Source organism: Schistocerca cancellata, chromosome 11 (assembly GCF_023864275.1).
Source record: "Schistocerca cancellata isolate TAMUIC-IGC-003103 chromosome 11, iqSchCanc2.1, whole genome shotgun sequence".
Lineage (NCBI taxonomy): Eukaryota > Metazoa > Arthropoda > Insecta > Orthoptera > Acrididae > Schistocerca > Schistocerca cancellata.
In genome coordinates, this window is record NC_064636.1 from 70681633 (window position 1) to 70697844 (window position 16212).

Here is a 16212-nt window from a genome sequence, read left to right on the forward strand (position 1 = left end):
GTACCTGTGGTGGACTATCATCAGCTCAAACAGAAAGTATTATTGGAGTCGGTTCCTATGCTTGAGCTCCATAATTGCTTCACCTGGTTTGCTGGAGCCTGTTGGTTTTGGGTGCTTGATCTTAATCAGGCATACCATCAAATTCCCCTAATCGAGTATTCTAAACCGGTAATGGCTTTTGTTACAGATTGAAACCTATTCGAGTTCAGTCGTGTTCTGTTCGGACTTGCCACTGGGGCGGCTGTGTTATCTCGTTTATTGGATAACGTCTTGAGAGATCTTAATTGCCTATACAATTATTTGGATGACGTTGTTATTTATAGTTCTAGTTGTGGCGAACATCTCAAACATGTGAGTTTAGTTTTGGACCGTTCGAGACAAGCTGGTTTAACCATCAAATCTAATGAGATCAAATTGTGTCGTCTTCAAATTTCCTTTTTCGGACATTTGGTCTCGGCAGATGGGATCAGAATCGACCAGGAACGAACGGTTAGTCTGAGACGTTTTCGTGTACCCCAAAATAAGAAGGTAATTGCGAGATTCGTTGGCATGGCAAACTACTTTCGTATATTCGTGCCCAAATTTGTGCAGTCAGAACAAAGAATTTCAGTGGGGAGAGAGACAGCAGGCAGCGTTTGAGGGTCTCAAAACTGCCCTGACTAATCCGCCGGTACTGGTGGTTCCTCATTTCAATAAGACCTTTATTCTGCAGACCGATGGGTGCAGGGGAGGCGTGGATGCCGTACTCCTGGAGGAAGTCGATGGGGATAGACGTCCTGTTGCCTATGCCTCGCATTGCCTTTCTGAGACCGAGAACAAATATTCCGTCTATGGATTGGAAGCCTTGGCCGTCCTCTTTGCTTTCGAGAGGTTTAAATTTTACCTGAAACAACGAGAATTTTGTTTGAAAACAGGTAATCAAGCCTTGATTTGTGTGCTGGCTCGCCCTAGAAAGACCGGACGTATCACACATTGGGCAGTGCGAATTTCAGCATTTCGTTTCCAGGTCACATACTTGGAGTTGATAACCAGGTCGCGGACGCTCTCAGCCGTGTGTTTAATCATGAGGAGACCTACAGGGTCACGATCAATTAATGTAGGAAGTGTTCTTGGCGAAATCCCAGCATTATTTGTTGACATTGCTTGTATACAACAAGAAGATCCTAGGTGGGGTACCATTAGGGAGGCCCTCCTCTCTGGTAAGCACATTCCGCCATACAGTTTAAGTAAAGGTACCTTATGTAAGCAAGTTGGTAAGACCGGCCAGTCCAAAATTTGTCTTCCTCAGCTGTTGGTGAACCCCATTTTCCAGTATTTTCATAACTGTGTTATGGGGGGCATTTGGGGGTGGCTAAGACTCTGGGGAAGGTTAGTCAGCAACTCACTTGGCCTCCCATGGGGCGTAAGGTAAGGAGGTTCGTCAGTCACTGTGATTTGTATAAGATGGGGAAACCTAATGAAGGCAAACATATGGGATTGTTACAGTCCGAGAGGCAACAGAACCCTATGGATAAGTGGTTTGTTGATTATTCCTCGCACCAGTGATGGCAGTAAATATATTTTCTTCGTTGTCGACGCTTTTAGTCGGTTTGTGTGGTTTTTTCACAGTCGGGGAATCACAGCTAACCACACTATCCAGCATCTTACTAAAATATTTAGTGTCTTCGGCGGTCCCAAGACTGTGGTTAGTGATAACGCCTCGGCTTCACTGAAATGAAGTATATTACATTTGACAGTATGTTCAGCAACAGGATGATCCACTTGTTTCTTGGCCACAGTTTGATGGTGGCCCTTCATGCAGACAGACAGCTTGTTGGCTTCCATAACTACAATGAATGCAGCACAGTGGTTTCAGGCTAGATTTTAGACCACATGACTGGCTTCACAGGTAGCCCTGCCTTTGATAGGGTAGGTGAAGTTAGTGACCAGAATAGAGTAGATGGTGGTGGGATGATGTATGGGACAGGTCTTGTATCTTGGTCTATTTCAGGGGGTATGACCCATGAGGTAATGGATAGGGAGCAGGGGTTGTGTAAGGATGGATGAGTATATTAGTATATTATGTAGGTTCGGTGGACGGTGGAATACCACTGTGTGAGGGGTGAGTAGGACAGTGGGCAGAACATTTCTCATTTCAGGGCCCTATTAGAAGTAATTGAAACCCTGGCAGAGGACTTAATCCAGCTGCTCCCCTCCTGGGTGGTATTGAGTTACGAGGGGAATGCTCCTCTGTGGCCAGATGTTAGGACCTTGGGAGGTGGTGGGAGACTGGAAAGATAAGGCATGGGAGATAAGTTTTTGTACAAGATTGGGAGGATAATTATGGTCAGTGAAGGCTTCAATGAGAACCTCAGCATATTTCAAGAGGGGCTGCTTGTCACTGCAGAAGCGATGACCACGGGTGGGTAGGCTAATACACTAGGGACTTCTCCATATGTAACAGATGGCAGTTGTTGAAGTGGAGACATTGCTGGTGGTTAGTATGTTTGATATGGACAGAGGTACCGATGTAGCCATCTTTGAGCTGAGGGTCAACATCTAGGAAGGTGGCTTGTTGGGTTGAGAAGGACCAGGTGAAGCAAATGGGGGAGAAGTTGTTGAGGTTCTGGAGGAATGTGGATAGGGTGACCTCAGCTTTGACCAGATACCAAACATGTTGTCAATGTATCTGGACCAGGTTAGGGTTATAGGATTCTGGGTTTTTAGGAAGGATTCATAGGATGGTGGCACACAGGTGCCCATAGCCATACCCTGGATTTGTTTGTGGGTAAGCAGAAGTAACTGTAGGTGAGGACACAGTTGGTCATGGTGACAAGGAAAGAGGTTGTTGGCTTGGAATCCGTCGGGCATTAGGAAAAGTAGTGTTCAATAGCGTTAAGGCCACGAGGAGTAGCCATAAATAATGACCAGTAGGGCACCATGTGGTAAAGGGACAAGAACTGGGGAGAGACAGTGGAGGAAAAGGGGGAGAAGTTGTTAAGGCTCTGGAGGAATGTGAACTACACAGCTGTCATTCCACCACCACACACAGTCTTTTTATTTGTCTCCTTTTCGCTACTTCACCCCCCTCCCTACATATTCCCAGCCAGCCGTCTAACCTGCAGCACTTCACTGTCTGCCATCCCCACCATAGCATCCCTCCCCCTCCCCGCCCCAGCCTTCTCCTTACTCCCAACCAGTCATCACTCCCATCATGCACTGGTGCTGCTGCTGGCAATGTGGTTTCAATGCCTGATACTGCAGTTATGTGTGTTGTGCCTATCTGTGACTCAGCATCTCCTCTATATGGTGAGTACCAACTGTCCTTCTCATCACAAAATAAGGGGAGAAGTCTTCCTGGAGGGAAATCACAACTTTCATTAATTGGTCCATTTCCACTGCACACGTTTGTGAATCAAGAAGACGGATTTCAGACAAGGGTAATACATGTCCCCCTACAGCCTTGTCAAGTGATGGGGACTTGGTGGACATGCCAGGAGACATGGCTCAGGATTTAGCTGAACACTTCTTTACTGTTACTACATCAGCCAGACAAGCTCCTGCTTTTCAGGTGTTCCATAGGACTGCAGAGATGAGGATACTCAATTTCTTCTCGCATAGTGAAGAAATCTACAACCTTTCATTGTCCGCGTGGGAACTGGAATCAGCATTGTCTGCAGCCAGAGACACAGTTCCAGGACCTGGTGAGATCCATTATGCCATGCTTTGTCATCTGTGCCCTGAAGCGAAAGGACAGCTCCTCTATTGTTTAAATCAGATCTGTTTTGATGGACAGTACCCCACGACTTGGAAGGAGGAAATATTAATTCCAGCGTAGAAACCAGGCAAGGATCGTAGCACCCCTAACAGTTACCAGAATGTAGCCGTTTCCAGTTGTTGGATAAGACTCTTGAACACATGGTCAACCGCCGCCTCGTCTAGCTGCTTGAATCCCAATGTTACCTGGCCATTCCCAGTGCTGTTTAACTCACTACCATTTCCCCTTTGACAACTTAATTCTACTGGAGACGACAATACAGCAGTCCTTCTTACGCTGAAAACATTTGGTTTGTGTGTTTTTTGACCTCAAAAAAGCATATGACAGTACTTTGCGATACAAAATCTTTCGCCAACTTCATGAATGGGAACTACATGGACGCCTGCTACTTCTTACCCAATCCTTATTCAGGGTCAGCGTTTTCGATATCACGCTGGTGATGCCATGTCTGCCTGCTATGTTCAGGTGCATGGGGTCCCCAGGGCAGTGTCCTCAGTGTCACATTGTTTGCCATTGCTATCGGTGGTTTCTACTCTTCCTTTGATCTTACAATGACGGCAAGCCTGCTACAGGTGACCATTAAGGAGGCTGGAAACCTGGTCCAGTAAAACTGGTTTTCGCTTCTCACCTGAGAAGACTACATGTGTCATTTTTAATCATGCTCATCAAACTTTTAACCAACCAGTGTTCACAATGGGCGACAATATTTTTCAAGACACAGTGCGCTTTCTCGGTATATTCTTTAACTCGAAGTTAACTTGGCTCCAACACCTGAAAGACCTATGAACAAAGGGCTTCCACTCATTGAATATTTTGAAATGCCTTAGTGGAAAAACATGGGGAGCTGACAGGACCCACCTCCTACTGTGTTATAGGGTATTTGTTCGATCACGTTTAGATTATGACAGTATGGTCTATGGATGAGCCTGTCTTTCCTACCTCGAGATGTTAGGTGCCGTCCTCCATGAAGGCATTCAGATATTGACTGTAGCAATTCGGTCCCACCCAGTTCCGAGTCTGTGCGGAGAGGCTAGTGAACCACCACTCTGGATTCGGCGAAGTATCCTTTTGGCTCGAAAGGCGCTGAAAATCTTAGTGTCACCTCAGTCTTTGACATCTAGTTCAGTGGCGCAACCCACGTTTGAGTGGCTGCTCGGAAATTAGCCCCAATAGCACCAAGCCAGTTGGGATACGTGCTACAGACTGTCCCAAGGTTCTCAGGCATTAAAATACAGAGCCAAGGGTGGTACGCATTGCTGCCTTGGCATCTTCAGATGCTCAAAGCGATATTAAGCCTGACACAGTACAAGAAAACTTGTACTCCAGATTTTGTTTTTACACCTTTGTTTTCATCCATTTTAAGTATGAACCACAGTTTTATCATTGTGTATACAAATAGATACCAGCAATAGAATCCTCTCGGTTTTTCCTGATAGGGTTTTTATAGTGTGTCTTCTGGAAAATTTACGAATTATGATGCGGATTGATATGGCATTCTGATGGCACTTGAGGGAGTTCAGAGACATCACCGTACAAGGTTTCTTGTCTGTCCCAACTCTCTTAGTGCACTGCAATGTATCCAGCAGTGTGACAGATTCAGCTCATTCGTAGTTCCTGACAGTGGCTCCAACACTGTGGAAAGGAGGTGATCTTTTCTTGAGTACCTGGCCACAATGGGATAGAGGGCAATGACATAGCCAACAAAGCCACCAAGGAAGCACGCTGGGACGGTGCTGTGCAATAAGTGTCCCATCCCGTTACACACCATCATCTCGTATTCTGACAGACGCATCATGCGTCAATGGGAGACTGAATGGTTGCAGGTGACAGACAACAAACAGTGGTCGCTCAAATCGGCCACTAAGGCTTGGTGGACATCATGTCAGCCTCGCCGCTGGCAGGAGGTTCTGCTTACCAGCCTGGACACTGGGATAGCCCTTTAACACATAGCTTCCAACTGCAGTGGGAGGATCCACACATGCTGACTTTTCGTCAGGGTGCTGAGGACCATGATGTCTAGCGCCCTTCAACCTAAATCATCATCATCGTCGTCGGTAGTGCCGTGCTGTCCGGGGAGGGCCAGGAGAAGGAACTCGCAGTGTCGTGGGTAGTACGCTCTGCAGCTCGTGCTTGCCCTCTGTTGATGTCAATCAGTACTACGAATGCCTGGCTGGTCACATCTGCCATCAGTTGGTGCTCTCTAGCGTCTCTCTCTTACAATACATGCAGCAGGCCAAGTGTGGGGTGCATAGACCACAGATAACATAGACTGAACATGACGTCAGTTTACTGAAACCGACATCTGTGTCACGTGACTCGGGGCAGAAAGCCGAGCATGACATCAAGCATTTATAGTGCACAATTTGACATTTTTGTTACAGATCAAATGTTGCCCTTTTTACTAGATATAGAAGCAATAACCTTCACATATGAAACCTTGTTTCGTTAGGGGAATTTCCAGCATGAACTTCGCTATGATGCCTACCCTTCCTACCAACTGTAGACTGGCCTTGTCCCCGTCCCTCCCCAGGGCACGCCCCTTCCCTCTCCTCCTACTCCCAGAGCGCATTAACCTCCTGCCCCCCCCCCCCCTGAGTCTCTGCACTCCCTCCTCTGCTGTTTTCCTCTCCCATCCTTCCCACCCGGAACACTCTGGCGTGCCCACTCCCTGTCTCCCATTCTGTCCCCCACTCTAGCAGCCCTCTTTCCCCTATTTCTTCCCTTCTCCCTTTTATCCCTACCCCTGGCAGATCCTCCCAGTTTGTTTTTTCATCATCAGTGTGCTACATCAGTGCTGTGGTTTTAATCGTCTGCTAGACTTTACCGTCTGGCCTTACGTTCTTTTAAACATTACAGTGTGTGGCTTTTTGCGTAATATGCTTTCTTAGATTTTTATCTCCATTTTTACAGTCACCCCCTTTTGTACACTCTCTCCCATAATGCTCCACCATTTTATATCCATGTTTCGCCATATTTTCTCCGTCATGTTGCTTTAAATGTCTTTCTGTTATCTACTTACTGTCTCTCGGCTGAAGAGCAGCGCCTAAGCTGCTGCCAGCCCCCCCTAGACGGGTAACTGAAATACAATTAAGAAACAAAATCTTTTGTTTTGTTTCCTACAGATTATGTAAAGTGTCGAATATCTCAGTTGTGTAAGTGACTTACTTTAAAGTACTTGTAGAGGCATCTCCATAAGTTGGAAGTTAGGATGGATGTTGGTCCTTGGATGTAAAACTTGGTGAATGACTAAGATTTTGAGGTGACATATCGTTAATATCTAGCTCATTACACCAGCGTAATCAATGTTTTGTAATATATAATGCTTCCTATCGTCATACTGTTTTGCTTTGTGTACTAGATCACGCAAAAGTCGGAAAACATACTTGCTTATTTTGTGTAAATACCTGACATTATGCGCATAAACGAATTTCCTTTCCTAGATACGTTTACTAAAGCACTTCACACACATACTTGTGGAGTCGTTAGAGAAGTAACGCTGTATTCGGAACTGTTATTTTGTCTTCCACTGCTGTGGAAGCCGTGATCTACAGGGATTCAAAGAGCAGAAAGAAAATTAAGTTTTCACTAAAGAACAGTCGTTCTGTCGCTTGTTAAAAAAACTGTCAATACGTTTCAACATGTAGAAATGATAACCACTGGTTTATTAACGGGAATTTCGGAGAAACTAGGTTAACTGAACTACTATATGAGTAGGAGTAATATCAGAGTTTGTTGATTTGTGAAAATCTATGCTTGTTTCAGCTATAAAGGAGAAAAACTGTAACTGTCAGCTCCACTTCACACAGCGCTTAGTGACAGAAACTCGGCTTTCTGCCCCGAGAGATGTGACGTGGTTTGTTTGAAGCGTTAACGTGGCAGAGATAGGGACATGCGCAGTCTATGTTATATTGGGTCTACGGTGGGGTGTCAGCCGTGGCACCTCCTACAGGCCTCTGCATCCCTGGTACCCCATAACAAATCGCAACGGAACAGAGAAGCATCGTGATCCCACTTTATCGGACAAATTTGAAAGATAAGCATTGTGGGAACTCTTGCTAGGATCAATTAATAAACAACGGTATACCTCAATTGCTTATAAATCAGACGTCCTTACCATAATAATGAGATATCGTCGATTTCATTCATTACATTTATATGCAACACATTTCCTAACTTCAGAAACCGTTTTTCGTTTTCGCATTTACATGTCACGGTCTGAAGCGGATTTGCCAGATCAGTTACTATGGCATCTGGAAAAAAGCTGATCCAGTTTTCCATTTAGTCAACCCAATCGTTATTTCTCTTCACTGAAATATTACTGTAGACAGATTCCTACTCTGTCTAAAATTTCTGATTTTTCTTTGCTGCACAGTAAGTCCATAATAACCGAATAGTCTGAAAACAAGACGTAACTTGACAATTCAATCACATTTCAAAACCACTTGCGTTTGAAAAATCGATTGCGGGATTGGGTAACTGGCAACTAGGGGTGGATTTCCAGAATCAATTTGGAAGTGTTACATTGTTGCCCAGCAGGGGTTTTGGGAAAACGCGTAACGAAATCCGTTTTTGGAAGCCCCATGTAAACGAGGTGATTGAGGTTACGGTAAAACTGAACCGCCATGGGGGAAGAACAGTTTTGATTTCGGAGAAATATAGGAACATGCGAGGCAATACTGCCTTCATGACGTATCTTTGAAGATAGGATAAGGGAAGGCAAACCTACATGTGTAGCATTCGTAGACTTTGTGAAAGCTTTTGACAATGTTGGCTGGAGTACACTCTTTGAAACTCAGAAGGTGGCAGGGTAAAATAGAGGAAGTAGAAGTCTATCATAACTTGTGCAGGAACAGCACTCAGTTATAAGTGTGAGAGGAATGAAATGATTGCAGTGCTTGAGAAGGGAGTGAGACAGGGTTGTAGCCTACCGCTGATGTTAATCAATCTACACATTGAACGAGCAGTTAAGGAGACCAATTAAAAATTAGGAGTAGGAATTTAAGTTGAGGGAGAAGAAACGAAAACTTCGATGTTTGTCAGTGACGTTGGATTTCTGTAAGAGACAGCAGAGCTCTTAGAAGAATAGTTGAACAAAATGGCCAGTGTCTTGAAAGTAGGATATAAGATGAAAATCAACAAAAGCATGACAAGGACAATGAGATATGGTCGAATTAGATTCGGCGATGCTGAGCGATTTAGATTTGGAAACGAAACAAAGCAATTGATGAATTTTGCTATTTGTGCAGTAAATTAACTTATGATGGCCAAAGTAGAGAGAATATAAGATGTACACTGGCAATGACAAGCAAAGCACTTCTGAATAAGAGAAATTTTTTTAACATTGAATGTAGACTTAAGTGATGGGAAACCTTTTCTGAAAGTATTTGCCTGGAGTATAGCCAAGATGAAGAGGATGACACAGAACAGTGTAGCTTGAAGAGCTGCGTAAAACCAGTCTTTGGAATGAACACCACACCAGAACACGAAAGAAGTTAAATACTAAGTTTGAAATTAGGCTTCAGATTCAAATACAGTAAGAGTAAAGTAACTTACAAGCAACATAGCCATAAATATCGTAGAAGCCAAGAATGAGATTTTATGTTTACAGATGCTGAAGCTGACAATTGGGTGGTCAGGAAAGTAAATAATGAGAAAACTGAAAGTAACTTGGGCTGTTGTTCTGTAAAGTTTCCAGCACTGAACTTCTGAAAGGTGAATCTTGGAAATACTGGGATTACCAGTTTTGACTTTTAGCAACGAGATTTGCCACTGTACTTTACTTAAATCTGAAGAATATTGAAATATTGAGAGTTGTTCTGACAGCAACAGGGATGCCACACAGGAAACTCTATAATCTGGTTCGTCTGTATTGCTACTCATAATTATAGCGGTAACGGAAACGAACTGGGTGTGTGCGGGACACGAAATCGCACCTATGTTTAAGAATACGGCACGAAAATTTGACACACCATGTAGCACAACACTCCCTTATCCGCCACTCCACGGGGAGAACTCAAACCCCACCACTGCATCACACTTTTCATTTTTCTCAGACACAGGACAAGATGCCTGCGCCTTCCAAAAATTAAAAGTTTTATTAAAGACTAAAGCAGTCACATGCAGTTCAGTCTAGTATAAATAGAGAAGTTTTCTTTTCTTTATTGTTATTTTCAAACCCGTACAAACAGGCAGGCTGTCAGCAGCATGTTACGCCACTCTTCAGCCATAGAGTAGATAAATAAACAACAGACAGAATACACAGAAGTGACATAACGGTGGGTAATAAAACAGTAGACACATAAAGACAAACATGGAGCCATTCACACTCGACGATCATCCACACTACAAACTGTTGACACGATGCACCAACACTGAAGATGGCGATGGTACAGGTGAACGATGGAGTGCGACAGTGAACACTGAACACTAAACACGACGGCACACACAAGACACTGATGGCGATGATCTCCAGTGCGCGAGTGTCCACGTAGCGTGTGCGATGATGATGATGATGTGATGATGTTTGGGTTGTGGGGCGCTCAACTGCGGGGTTATCAGCGCCCGTACAATTATCCAATCTTTGCTCAGTCCAATTTCGCCACTTTCCTGGATGATGATGAAATGATGAGGATAACACAAACACCCAGTCATCTCGAGGCAGGTGAAAATCCCTGACCCCGCCGGGAATCGAACCCGGGACCCCGTGCTCGGGAAGCGAGAACGCTACCGCGAGACCACGAGCGGCGGACAGTGTGTGCGAGTCCGGGGACCTGCCAAGAGGTGAGAAAAGGTGAAGGGGGGAGAGGGGAGAACACAGATGCCAATGGCTGAGGAGATGGGGGAGTAGTAGAGGGACAGGGGAGGGGAAGCCCGGGGAAGGAGTGGGGAGAAATGGAGGACGGAGGGAAGAGGGAGAGAAGGGGGGAGGGTGCCCAAAGGAGCAAACACAGGAAGAGGGAATGAGGATCAAAGTTGGTAGGAGGGGTAGATGGAGGGGAGGAGGGTATCATCAGGGAGGGGGAGCTGGCAGAAGCCACCTTGGGAGAGGGTAAGGAGGGTGGAGAGATGGAGACCGGGTGGGATGTGGGAATACAGGCGCGACAGCGGGCGGGGGTGGCAGAGGATGGGGGAGACAAGCGGGTGAGGAGGATTGAGTTTACGGGAGGTGTACAGGATCCGTATCCGATCAAGGAAAAGGAGGAGGTGGGGGAATGGAATGAGGTCGTATAGGATCTGCGTGGGGGAGGGGAGACGGATGCGATAGGCGAGGCGGAGAGCATGGCGTTCAAGGATCTGAAGGGATTTGTAAAAGGTACGGGGGGGCGGAGATCCAGACAGGGTGGGCGTAACAGAGGGTAGGGCGGATGAGGGATATATAGGTGTGGAGTATGGCGGAGGGGTCCAGACCCCATAGACAGCTGGAAAGGAGCTTGGAGTCGGAAGCGTGCCTCGGCTTGGATTGTCTGGAGATGGGGGGTCCAGGAGAGGCGACGGTCGAGGGTGACACCAAGGTACTTAAGGGTGGGCGTGTGGGCAATAGGACAGTCATAGATGGTGAGATAGAAACCAAGGAGGCGGAAGGAAGGGATGGTTCTGCCTACAATGATCGCCTGGGTTTTGGAGGGATTGACCTTGAGCAAACACTGGTTGCACCAAGCGGTGAACCGGTCAAGATGGGAATGGAGAAGATGTTGGGAGTGCTGCAGGGTGGGGGCGAGGGCAAGGAAGGTGGTGTCATCGGCAAACTGGAGAAGGTGGACGGGGGGTGACGGCGGCGGCATGTCCACCGTCTACAAAAGGTACAGAAGGGGGAGAGGACGCAGCCTTGGGGCACACCGGCGGAGGGAAAGAAGGTGTAGGAATCCGTGTTATGGATGGTGATGTAGGAAGGATGGTGGGAGTGAAAGGAGCCGATCAGATGGACGTAGTTAATGGGAAGGGTGAAGGTTTGGAGCTTGAAGAGGAGACCGGAATGCCATACGCTGTCATAGGCACGTTCAAGCGCCAGACAGAGGAAGATTGTGGAGCGACGGGAATTTAGCTGTTCGGAAAGGAGATGAGTGAGGCGGAGGAGAAGGTCATCAGAAGAGCAGGACGGTCGAAAGCCACACTGGTTAACGGGAAGGAGGCATGCTGGCAGAGATGCTGGTGGATGTGTCGGGTGAGGATGGATTCCAGGACCTTGCTGAAGACCGAGGTAAGGCTGATGGGATGGTAGGAGGAGACGGCGGACGGTGGTTTACCGGGTTTAAGGAACATCAGGATACGGGAGGTTTTCCACAGGTCAGGGTAGCAGCCGGTGGACAGGACTACATTGTAGAGCCCGGCCAGGGTGGAGAGGAAAGAGACAGGAGCTTCACAAAGGTGACACAGTCATGACCAGGAGCGGTGTTGCGTTTTGTGCAGAGTGTAGCAATGAGATCCTGTGTAGTGATGGGGGCATTGAGTTTCGTGTGTGCAATGTTGTCCAAGAACTGGAAACCAGGTGCAAGGGGAGGGACAGAGGTGTCAGTTCAATTGCGGACATCCGGGAAGAGGGAGTAATTGAACTGGGGATCGTCGGGGATGGAAAAGACATCGGAAAGGTAGGAGGCAAAGTGATTGGCCTTACTAAGGGTGTCAGGGAAGGGGTGATCATCATGGAGAAGAGGATAGTAGGGGGAGGGTTTAGTTCTGGTAAGGAGACGGAAGGCTGACCACAACTTGGACGAGTTTATAGGTAGGGTAGCATTTAAACGGGTGCATATCTGTCGCCAGTCCCGGCGTTTCTTAGCCGTGATCAAGTTTCGGATGTGTCACTGGAGTTGTCGGTGGCATCGTAGTGTGTCCGGGTACGTGTGTGGAGGAAGGCATGGTAGAGACGGCGGGATTCACAGAGGAGGAGGACAGCCTGTGGGAGTAAGGTAGAATGGTGGGGGTGGATGGCGACAGTAGGGACGTGGGCCTCCATGGCCTCAGATAAGGTCTGCTGGAGAAAGGAGGCAGCATGGGTAACATCGTCAGGGTGGTGGTGGTGGTGAAGGGGTGGCCTTCGACCCGGGTGGAGAGGGTATCCAGGTAGGCATTCCAGTTGGCACGGGAATAATCATGGATGTACTTCGGGGGAGGGTCATTAAGAGGGTCGGGGCGGGGGCGACGACTGTCTGAAACGGTGAGGAGGACAGGGAGATGGTCGCTACCAATGGGGTCCAGGACATCCACCGCTATACGGCCAAGGAGGTTGGGTGAGGAGAGGATGACATCGGGAGTGGAGTTGGATTCGGGGCGGGTGTGCTGGGGAATAGGGACAAGGTCGCCTTGGAGGGTGGAGAGGAACCGATGCCACCGCCATAACTGGGTGGCGGAGCGACTATGGATGTTGAGGTCGCCGGCGATCACGTAGGAGGAGAAGGTACGATCAATGTGGAAGAGGAAGTCGAAAGGAATAGGGGCGTTAGGGCGGACATAGACGGTGGCGCAGGTGACGGTAAGGCCGGGGAAGAAGAGACTAAGGATAAGGTGTTCGGTGGGGTCTGGAAGGAGAGGTTGGAGCTGTACCGGGATCTGGCAGTGGTGGCCAATGGCAACTCCGCCATGCGCAATAGGAGGGGATTATTGGAGCGGTGGAGAAGGTAGGGTGCAGTGTGGACGGTGTGGTGGGGTTGGAGGAAGGTTTCATTGAGGAGGAAGGCATCCACGCGGTGGGTTGCAAGGGTGCGCATGACGAGGTTGTTGTTGGCGGGAAGGGAACGGATGTTGTTGAACAGGATATGGTGCTGTCGCACCATGACAGGGATTTAGACGAGGCTGTCGAGACGGGAAAAGGTGAAATAGGCCTGGTTGTGGAAGTAGGTGGCATACATTTTTTGGTGGAAGGAACGGGCGGCGAGGGAGACCTGTTGGAGGGTGTGAGGACGCTGGAAAGGGTGGACGTTTTGCAGGACAATGGTGAGGAACCTGATGATGTCCTCAGCGGTGAGGGGGGGGGGGGGAAGAAAAGAATTGCCAGGAGGGGTGGGGGTGTCCAGAGGACGGACAGGGACGGTGAGTTCAGGAGTGGTCAGAGGAGGTCGGGCTTTACACTTTTGGGAGTAGGTGGGATGGGGGAGATTGCAGAAGGGAGGGGATTGAGGGTTAGGACACTGCCGGAGGAAGTGCGCTTGCCTACAATGTGGGCAGGTGGGAGCCTCGCAGCACTCAGCTGTTGGGTGTGCGTTATAGCGCAGGCACCTCTGGCAGTGCAGGGATTGAGGAGGGGAATGGGAGGGCTCGACCATATAGCGCTAGTTGAAGAGGAGGGCACCCTCCTCCATGAGACGGTCAATGGAGGGGGCGTGGGGGAAGTGGAGTAAAGTAGAGAAGGGAAAAGGATTCTGCCAGTGCACTGGTGGGGTAGAAGGTTGTGTAGGGCTGGAGTGGGAGCAGGGAAGGTTGAGATCAGGGTGGTGGTGTGGGATGAAAGAATCCAGTCAGTGTAGCAGTCATTGAATTCGAGCATATCATGTTGGGTGGCATGCTCAGCAAAAGGGTGATCCAGCTGTCTCTTGGCCAGTTTGGCACTGGCCCTCACAAGGCGGGTGGGGCCAGACGAGTTAAAAATGCGGCGAACCGCCCGCACCTCCAGCGAGGAATGCGACTTGAGATCCGCCAACATCTCCTCCTCTGTGATCGTCGGACTAAGCTGAGTGATCACGGCGGTGAGGGTCGGCGGGCGACGCAGGGCTTGGGGTTTGTGGGTAGGAGATGGAGAAGGAGCAGGGGTGAGAGAGGCGTTAGTGCCAAATCAGGTGATGGGGACGCGGGAGAGGATGTCAGTATGGAGGGTGGGGCACTCCCGTCTGGAAGTGAGGAGTGAGATGGGGCACCAGGGAAGTGTTGGCGGAGGAGGAGGGAGAGGCTCCGGGCCTCAAGAAGGGAAGGAGCGGGATGGGAGAGGAGGTATTTGTATAAAGGGGGGAAGGAGGAGGAGGAAGAGGTGGAGGGAGCAGGGCCAGGCAGCAGACATCCATGGCATCCTGGGGGGAGGGGGAAGGAGGACAGGGCGGAGCCTTTTTGGGGGTGGAGGAGGGGGTGGCGCCACTAGGGCTTTTAACGGCGGCAGAAGGGTGGGTAGTGACATGGGGGACGGGAGCTATAGGGAGGTGGCAGGAAGTGACAGGAAGTGGCAGGTCCCAGCGTGGGCGCAGTAGGCGGCGCCGGAGATGGTGATGGTGAAGGCGACGGTGATGGTGGTGGCGGTGATGGCGAAGGCGATGGGGAGAGCTGGGCGTGGGCAGTGGCCCGACGAGCCACCACCCTAGCTGGAGCTGCAGTGACAGGCTGGGGGAGTGGGGGGAAAGGATCAGAGGGAGAGGAGCAGGAGGAAGAAGCTAGGGAGGGGGTGATGAAGAAGCTAGGGAGGGGGTGACAAAGAGCGATGGTGAAGGGAGAGTTAGAAGAGGAGGGATCGAAAGACGGGGGTGTGACTGGGCACACCATGTAATGGTGGTGGTGGCGGCGGAGGGCGAAGTGTACACAATGGCAGTGGTGGTAGTGGTGGCAGTGGCAGTGGGGGGTGACATGATGACAGGGATGAACGAATACAGCACAGGACGAAAAGGAGAGGAAAAAACTGGGGACGGATGAAGACGGACGAAAACCAGTCCCACGGTGCTGGCGCTGTGAGTTATGTAATACACCAAGGAAAATGTGGAAGACAATTGCGACCTAGTTTCCTTTGGTCAGACCACAATAAAAACTGAAACCAATATTTTTCTTGGCCAGTGGCCTTGCCACAGTGGTAACAGAAGTTCCCGTCAGATCACCGATGTTAAGAGCTGTTGGGCTCGGCTAGAACTTGGATGGGTCACCATCTGGGTCTGCCGAGTGCTGTTGGCAAACAAGGTGCACTCAACCCTTGTGAGGCCTATTGAGAATCTGCTTGGCTGAGAAGTAGTGACACTGGTCATGAAAGCCGACAATGGCTGGGAGAGTTGTGTGCTGACCACATGCCCCTCTATATCCACACCCAGTGATGCCTAAGGGCTGAGGATGACACAGCAGCCAGTCAGTACCATTGGACCTTCAAGGGCTGTTCAGATGGTGTTTTTATTTTATTTTATTTTTTTTAAATACTTTTTTGAACATGCTGGAACCATGTTATAAATGGGTCTACATTCATTGACTACTATATCAAATGTTTGTTGATAGTAAATATTGGAACTGAGAATAGTTAATCAAAAATAGTAATGATACAAATGTATATTTGATACCCTTTAGAAGCAATCCTGACAATTTGTAATGATGCACAAATCTGTGAGGATATCACACTTAAAAGCTTCCATTACATTTTGTTATAAGGCACAACTTCCATCCATTTGAACCTGCTTACAGTAGTCAAACCTAGGTACAACTCTGTAACTTTTATCCCACAAACTTCCCTCCAGTACCAAATTGACTTGATGATTCCTTGACGCATCGGGTTGTGTCCTAACAGT